Raw genomic sequence first — 9,635 nt, forward strand, 5'->3', positions numbered from 1 at the left:
ATTATGAATGAGGAGCACCAGCTACCGTCATTTGTCTTTCTTTTGCATTTGCAATTTGCAGATAGTGTAACTTTACTATGGCAATCTGCGATATTCTTAAATTAGAACCAAAAACTCCATATATTTCGTTTCCGACTAAAGCGTGCACGATGGATATGAATTAAAGCTGTTGTAGTGTTCAATTGCCTCTTCTATTTTCTGTCCACCAACAGTAATTACCAGTCCGGTTAACACGTTCTTTGCCGCCTCGTCTCTCTCCTTCCGAGCACTACGGAGGCGGCACTACGCAGTCACAGAAGGAAGATACTGTGAATGTCCTCAGAAAGAGGAAGACACGCGCCTGGGGTAAATTACCATAAGAATCAGTTTGAACTTCTAAACACGAGCTTGAAATGAATGAAGATTCATGGCCATCAAAGCGACAACTTTTCTAGAAAAAGAATGCTTGAAACAACCGGTAACGCCCTCTATTGACATTCAAAGGCCGGACCTCCGTTTCCTTTGATCTCATTAATCTTGCTTTCCTTCCTTTATAATACTTAAGTTGTAATAATATCCTCTTAATTATGAGAACAGTCAACCCTGCTGGTGGAAGAAAAGTGAAGTAATAGCTATGCAAATGAAAGTCGGGATTGAGAAATCTTCCGACGTAAGTACTAGAATGTCGTATAAGTTTTCATTCAGAAGTAGAAAATTACTGCATTAATAATATTGTGAAATTTTAATGAATATTTAATCAGCGTGATTTACGCACGATAAAAGAGATAAACAAAAGTGACTAAGTTGATGATTTTTCACCAAGTAAATATAATACAGCTGCAGTCACGTATTTTCGCTCAGCCATTAAAGCGATTGAGTTTTTTTATTGTTTTGATACTTGTCATAAATGCAGTATTGAATAACTGTTTTTTCTTTTTAAGTCATGATCCATATTTTAAAAATTCAAGATCTAGGTTGTTTGATGTTGTTTATTTTACAAAATAAATAAAAAAGAAAGGAGATATTGAATTAAATTTTCGAGAAGTTACTTATAAGAAATAATTTTATTCAGAAAATAAATGTTTTCCACATTGCGTTTACGTAACCACGTCAGTTCCTGTTGTTGTGACTTGTGGGGGTGGAGAAGGACATTTTGTGAAGTATATATACTTCAGACAACAACACCTGCTGCAACAAGAGATTTGTCTGGCTGGTGGAACTGAGTAATTGACTGTCACGTTTATAGTCCACCCACGGGTGATAGTATACAGTACGTTTAGTGGTTCTACGTCTATCGATCCCCATTTCGACAAGTTAGACCACTAAGCCAGAGTAGCCTGTATATAATAAATGGACCATCTGAAAATGCACATATTTTTTAGTTTATTTAAGACCAGGAAAATATGGTTAATTAAAAGTTACTTCAAGTTAAATTATGACTTTTATGTTTAAGTAATAAAAAAACTGTTTTCTCACATCTAAGTTTTTGCGCTTTTACGTAACATAGCATAAGGTCTAGGGATAACAAGAAACCTATTGACCCATTTCAGCTGTTCAATTTTCTATGCCAAACTATAGGAATTAAAAAAATTAAAGCCATATCTTAATATTCATATATTTATCAAGCAATATTTTACATTCACTCAGATTTACTGCCTTCACAACATCTGAAGTTAACCCATTCCATAGGACAACCACCCTATTTAAAAAATAAAATTGTCTGAGCTATAATTATTCGATGAATAATTATCAAAAGACTTAACTTAAATATGTTAAGTCGAGTGGTTAATGCACTCGACTCGTAATCCGACAGTCGCAGGTTCAATCCCCATCACTCTAAACATGCTTGACCTTTCAGCCTTGGGGGGTTATAAAGTGACGGTCAATCCTACTATTCATTGGTAAAAGATTATCCCAAGAGTTGGCGGTGGGTGGTGATGACTAGCTGCCTTCCTTCTAGTCTTACACTGCTAAATTAGGGTCGACTAGCGCAGATAGCCCTCGTGTAACTTGGCGCGAAATTCAAAAATAAATAAAACCTAAAAGAATAAGATACCCACAAATGGTTTTCGAAACACGTGTTTGTTTGTTATTAAATGCAATGTTACGCAGCTGGCTATATCTTTTATGCCCACCGCAGGGAACTAACTTGAAAATTTAGCGTTTTAAACCTTTCGTTTACCGCTCACCCACAGAAGAAATATTAAAAAAAACAGTTCGTTTGTTTGGAATTAAGCACAAAGCTACATTATGGGCTATCTGTGCTTTGTTCACCACCGGTATCGAACCCGCTTTCTATGAGTCCGCAGACATACCGCTGTGTCACTGAATGACTAATAAATCAGAAGCAAGCAAAGTGAAAGAGTAAATAAAATAGGCCAGTGGTTTAATTCGAGTGGAAAAACAAATATAACCAAAAACATATATCAACTAAAGTTACAAAAAGGATAATATAATGAAATTGTAATGAAAAAAGTAAAATATTATTTTTACCTATTTGTTAATAGAAAATAATTTATTACTAAAAAACTTTCTCTTGAACGAAGTTAGCAAGGAAGAGTAGTTTTAACAAATATCAAAGAGCTTTTACTGCTAAAAAAGGAATTCAATATTTCTTTACGATTTCAGTGCTGACTAGATTTTAGATCATATATCACATCAAAATGTGCTCTGATCAAACTTACCGAACTCCTCGTGTTTGAACTTTGGCTGTTTTCAGATGAAGTATAATTATATTGAATATGTTATAAGTATAATTACATTGAATATGTTATAAGTATAATTATATTGAATATGTTATAAGTATAATTATATTGAGTATGTTATAAGTATAATTATATTGAATATGTTATAAGTATAATTATATTGAATATGTTATAAGTATAATTATATTGAATATGTTACAAGTATAATTATATTGAATATATTATAAGTATAATTATATTGAATATATTATAAGTATAATTATATTGAATATATTATAAGTATAATTATATTGAATATGTTACAAGTATAATTATATTGAATATATTATAAGTATAATTATATTGAATATGTTACAAGTATAATTATATTGAATATATTATAAGTGTAATTACATTGAATATGTTACAAGTATAATTATATTGAATATATTATAAGTATAATTATATTGAATATGTTATAAGTATAATTATATTGAATATGTTACAAGTATAATTATATTGAATATATTATAAGTATAATTATATTGAATATGTTATAAGTATAATTATATTGAATATGTTACAAGTATAATTATATTGAATATGTTAGAAGTGTAATTACATTGAATATGTTACAAGTATAATTACATTGAATATGTTACAAGTATAATTATATTGAATATGTTATAAGTATAATTATATTGAATATGTTATAAGTGTAATTATATTGAATATGTTACAAGTATAATTATATTGAATATGTTACAAGTATAATTATATTGAATATGTTATAAGTATAATTATATTGAATATGTTACAAGTATAATTATATTGAATATGTTATAAGTGTAATTACATTGAATATGTTACAAGTATAATTATATTGAATATGTTATAAGTGTAATTACATTGAATATGTTACAAGTATAATTACATTGAATATGTTACAAGTATAATTATATTGAATATATTATAAGTATAATTACATTGAATATGTTACAAGTATAATTATATTGAATATGTTATAAGTATAATTATATTGAATATGTTATAAGTGTAATTATATTGAATATGTTATAAGTATAATTATATTGAATATGTTATAAGTATAATTATATTGAATATGTTATAAGTATAATTATAATACTTAATTATATTTTATATAATTAATATTATATAAAGGTCATGCCGGACCTTGTGTTTACTGCCTCTTTTGTTTTAAACTAACTTACAATTATTTCTTTTTCAGAATGAATTATATTATAAGTTATCGAACGAGCTTCTTTTTGCTAATAATAACAAAACTAGACGTCGACGCTTCTAACTACCATTTAAAACGTAAATGATTATCTTTCACTTTGCTTCGTTATATTTCACAAGCGGGAAAACACGAGATGATGAATTTGTTTGCTCTCGAGTGTGTGTGTGTGTTTTCTTATAGCAACGCCACATTTGGCTACTGGTTGCGTCCATCGAAGGGAATTGAACCCCTGATTTTAGCGTTGTAAATCCGTAGACTTACCGCTGTAATAGCTCTCCTTTACTAATTACGTATGCTGCAGTGAGTATTCCAGTTATTAGTCTTATGATGTAATAGATAATTCGACATTTAGTCTAGTAAGCTGTAACGGACACTTCGGTGTTTAAAACAGATATGATGCAATTGATAGCTCAATGATAAGTCATATGATGCAATGGATAGCTCAATGATAAGTCATATGATGCAATGGATAGCTCAATGTCAAGTCTCCTACAATTTAATTGATAGCTCAGTTCCTAGTCATCCAGTACAATACACAGAAAGACAATATTAAATGACCGAAAATTTATTATCATATAAAAGTAACGTTTCGGCTTTTATATAGAACCTGTATCAATATCGACAGAAAATAAAGTCGAAACAAATCTAAAAGTCACAGAATACAGAAAGGATTACTCGATATAATCAGACTAATGTAGACTGATAAATAAAAACCACAAAATTTATCTATTTTACGTCATCAGAACCCATATTATTTTGGAAAAAGATGAACAAACAGCAGGATGTTTGGACATCAGAGTATAAACAAAGTGGCAGAAGTTTGAATCTAATTGTTTTTACAGTTTCAACCAGCAGTTAAAATGCTAGAAAATGTACTTTCTTGTGTTATCTCTCGAAGAAAGAAAACAAAATGTTTAAACACCACTAACAAATCCGTTTTACAAACAAAATGTTTAAACACCACTAACAAATCCGTTTTACAACAAGCAGCACTATAAGACATAAGCTTGGTTCCCTTTCCATGAGCCCCCTAGTGGCTCAGCGGTATGTCAGCGGACTTACAACGCTGAAACCCGGGTTTCGATACCCGTGATGGGCAAAGCACAGATAGCCTAATGTGTAGCTTTGTGCTTAATTCAAAATAACAACAACAACCCTTTTCATGTTATGTAAACGTTTGGTGCTCTCCTTCTTGGACTTTCCTTCCTAAATTAAATAATTCGAAACTTGAAGCTTGTTTTCATTTGTTCAAAAACTTACTGGCAGAAACGTAATACTTTAATTTCACCAAAACTTTTTTTGCTTGCTTTGAATTTCGCGCAAAGCTACACGAGGTTATTGTTTGTTTTTGTTTGTTTTGGAATTTCGCACAAAGCTACTCGAGGGCAATCTGTGCTACCCGTCCCTAATTTAGCAGTGTAAGACTAGAGGGAAGGCAAATAATGATCACCACCCACCGCCAACTCTTGGGCTACTCATTTACCAACGAATAGTGGGATTGACTGTCACATTATAACGCCCCCACTGCTGGGAGGGCGAGCATATTTGGCGCGACGCGGATTACACGTGGTTATCTACGCTTGTCGTTCCTAATTTAGCAGTGTAAGACTAGAGGGAAGGCAGCTAGTCATCACCACTCACCGTCAACTTCTGGGTTACTCTTTTACCAACGAATAGTGGGGTTCACGATCATATCATAACACCCCCACGGCTGACAGGGCGAGCATGTTTGATGTGACGGGTATTCAAACCCGCGACCCTCAGATTATGAATCGAGCGCCCCAACCACCTGGCCATGCCAAGCCACATCACGAACACTCGCAAATAAGTAAACATAATCACTATAAATGTTAATTAAGGAAATTCTTATTGTGTACTACAAAGTCCATAAATACAGAGGTTGACTGGGTTATATTACGCCCGGCATGGCCAAGCGTGTTAAGGAAATGGTATGAAGTAAAAGGACATTGCCGGAACAGTAGGGTACCCACAGTGCACTGTATCCATAATCATGAAATATCATTGGACTACAGGAACCGTTGTTTCAGGAAAGTCTACTGGTAGACAACGAAAAACTACTGCCCGAGATAACCGTGTTTTGATTAGGTTAACACATCAAGGTCAAAAGAAGTCTTGCAACACCAAGAATGGCATGTATAAATTCATTCTAGGATATCCACAAGTATCGTAAATAAGAGAACGACCAAACAAGGTTGTTTTAGAATAATATATTACATATAAACAAATATTTTTCAAAATTCATTGCTGTCACCATGTTACTTATAGTTAGTACAAAGTCCTATTTCTGGCTTGTTAAAGTTGATGACAGGATTCGTGTTTGTCATTTGCTTGTAAAATAGATAAGAGGAGACTGTCTTTTTCACAGGTAACACAAGAAAGGTGGTGCAGTACATGTTTGGGCAGTTATCCATCATGGTGGAAAAACTAATCTTCATCCTCCAGGAAGCCACCAATGGCGCCCCCTACAAGAAAACACATGGATACGGTATTTCTGCTATATGCTAGGGTAAGGTGGGGTAATATTTTTATGTTTCAGAATGACAATTTCACTACCCATAGTGCACATTATTTAGACCAGGAGGTCATTACAAGATTGTAATGCAACTGAAAACTCTTGGCAGATTTGAGTTGGAAAATAGTTAACCACAACCCTAAACCAGCTATTGCAGCTAAGTTGCGGTGCTTTTTAATGAAGTTCGAAATAAATCACGGTGGTGTACATCAATACCCTTATCGACAACATGCCACGTCGTCTTGAGGATATTATTAGAGTACATGGAGAACCAACCAAATATTGGGTGTTTAATATAAACCGATTTAGGGCTACAGACGTTATTTATAATAATTTTGTGTTATATTTTGTCATTATATATGTTTTGGTAAATTTTCGTTGTGATAAGTGAAATGTTGAATCACACATTTTGCTACAGATATCTGATAAAATTGTTTGATATTCTAATAAATCATTCATGTTGTCCATATAACCTCTCATTATACAAGAAACATATGTAGATGTTTAATATAACATGCATTTCTCAGTTTCACCGCATCAAGTATATTTTTATTCCATATTAATAATAATGATCTTATTTGTTACAAAATATCCAAACATTTTGATAAGACTATACACGTGCCTGAATTATGTAAAACAATAATAAGAATCCTCAGAGGAAGACGTGCTCTGAATAAATGATATTTTCTATCTGCTACACTACTTAATGACGTCTTAATAATGACCTGTGCTCAGAGTAAACAATACATAAACAAGATATTTTGTCTCTGGTACATTGCTTTATAATACCTTTATATAAGACATTTCGAGTTCAGACATTTTAGGTACGAGATGTTGTTAAAAAGGATTGCGACTGATTAAAGCATACACTGGGTGATATTCCTCGTCATATAAGGAATAATAAGTTAACAATAAACAAGAGACTTGTAGATTTTAGACTGATAGTTACTCACATACCAGAAAGTCATGTTTTACTGATTTCTATACATTGGTATTTCTGAATGTCCTTCACATGGATGTGATTCTTATTATAAACTATGTAACTGAGAAATTTTAGACATTTCTCGAGGCCTTTTAATGACTTAATTTAAATCTGTTTCATTAAATTTTTTCAAGGCTTATTAAAACTCCGCACTGTTGCAACAATGTTTAAACACAGCTGACTTCATAGATAGCCCGGCATGGCCAGGTGGGTTAAGGCGTTCCACTCGTAATCCGAGAGACGCGGGTTCGAATCCCCGTCGCACCAAACATGCTCGCCCTTTCAGCCGTGCGGGCGTTATAATGTTACGGTCAATCCCACTATTCGTTGGTAAAAGAGTAGCCCAAGAGTTGGCAGTAGGTGGTGAGGACTTCCCTCTAGTCTTACGGATAGCCCTCGTGTAGCTTCGCGACAAATTCAAAACAAAAAACAACAACAACAAACAAACAGACTTCATAGATCTGTTGTATAATTACAACGTTCAAGGAACAATTACTGAGACCTCATAAAGATAGTGTGTCTCAGGAATTAATTTCTGTATTGACATTTCAATAGACCTCGTAACAATCATACACTTTATACTCTAGTCATATGCTGCCAAATTTCGCTTTCATCAGCGACTCTACAATTTTAATCTAATTTCAAATTATGTAGCCACACGCAGTACTTTCATATAAATAGAAAACGTTGGTTGTTCCGCAAGTGCACTGTTGGAGATATAAATGTTAAAGTTTACCCTCCTTTTATTTGCCGAACAACGTGGTTTAATTCGACTGGCAGTTTATTAGGGTTAATCTTTACTATTGGTTAGTGCTTCATGATCAGGTCACGCCTCTCGCACGTGCAGTGTTCTAGGATTGTTTTTATCGTAATTATTAAATGCCTCGCTAAATATTACGCTAGTTTACAGGAAGTTAATTCATAATTATATACGCGTTAGTATTTCGTTAACACGCGACGTTGCTGTGCGGTGTAAGCAATCAAGGCCTGGATAGGAGACGTTGTTAAACAAATCGGAACTTTCGGGCCGTCTATGTCATTGAACTTCTTATTCGAGTAGGCTGACCTTAATGACAATAATTTCCTCTGAATAATTATACACCTCGAAACGTGATATCCAATTAATATTTACTACAACAATTTTTATGCTAGTGTTAACTTATAGACGTGTCTTCCTGTCCTCCGTGTTCAAATGAAAACAATAGTAATAGAAAAATAGACCATGTTAACTAGTGTTAAGTGAAAACTTTCGCGAGTACAAAGGAGTAAAAAATTTAGTTTTACAACCGTACGAAGGAAGTTGGCGTTTCAAATAAACAATGTAGACAAAGTGATTAGAAGAAAAAAGCATCGTATAGAAAGATGTGGCGAAACCTACTGGTAGTTTAAACAAAGTTGGAATATTACTTCAATAATAATTATAAAAATAACCTCTTATAACACTGAGGAAAAACTATCTGCTACTAGAATTTTTTTTTTTTAATTTCGCGCAAAGCTACACGTTGGCTATCTGCGCTGGCCGTCCCTAATTTAGCAGTGTAAGACCAAGGAGAAAGCAACTAGTCATCACCACCCACCGCCAACTTTTGGGCTACTCTTTTACCAACAAATAGTGGAATTGACTGTGACATTATAACGCCCCCACGGCTGGAAGGGCGAGCATGTTTGGCGCGACGGGGATGCGAACCCGCGACCCTCAGATTACGAGTCGAACGCCTTAACCCACCTGGCCCACTAGAAAAAATGCAAATATTTCTGAGTAATTTGAGGGTGATGATTGTTAATACAGGGTTCAATTTTCCTGCAGTGGAGACACTAGAAAACCCGATGTGGCCTTGCTCTATAAAAAGTAAAAAAAAAACCATTCAATATAATGTTTACAATTTCTTTTAAATTATAGGATAAAAATAAAATATCGTAAGTGTTTGTTTGCTTATTTTTATTACTAAATGGAAACAGTTTGCACGGAAAAATATTCCTTCCTATTTCAAAGAAGATTTTTTCAAGATAAAGAGAAGTCTGAATGTCCTTTAATGAGTGGAAAACGTGTCGAATGATTTCCAATATGAAAGAAAGGGGTGTTGGTTATGAACTTGGAAAAGGCTGCTACAGCCAGTAATAAGGAAAAGAAAGAACTTGATAGATAAATATTTGCATATTTCTGAAATCATTACAGCAAATAATCATAATGCTTCT

At 33.4% G+C, this 9,635-nt stretch overlaps 1 long non-coding RNA gene across 1 annotated transcript; it reads left to right on the forward strand.

The window, feature by feature from the left end:
- The first annotated feature begins 327 nt into the window (after window positions 1-327).
- LOC143250255 (uncharacterized) lies at window positions 328-6,380 on the forward strand. The gene is made up of 2 exons (XR_013028109.1): window positions 328-649; window positions 6,311-6,380. It is a non-coding gene; the product is annotated as an uncharacterized LOC143250255 (long non-coding RNA).
- The last annotated feature ends 3,255 nt before the right edge of the window (window positions 6,381-9,635 follow it).

Source organism: Tachypleus tridentatus, chromosome 5, assembly GCF_004210375.1.
Source record: "Tachypleus tridentatus isolate NWPU-2018 chromosome 5, ASM421037v1, whole genome shotgun sequence".
Taxonomy (NCBI): domain Eukaryota; kingdom Metazoa; phylum Arthropoda; class Merostomata; order Xiphosura; family Limulidae; genus Tachypleus; species Tachypleus tridentatus.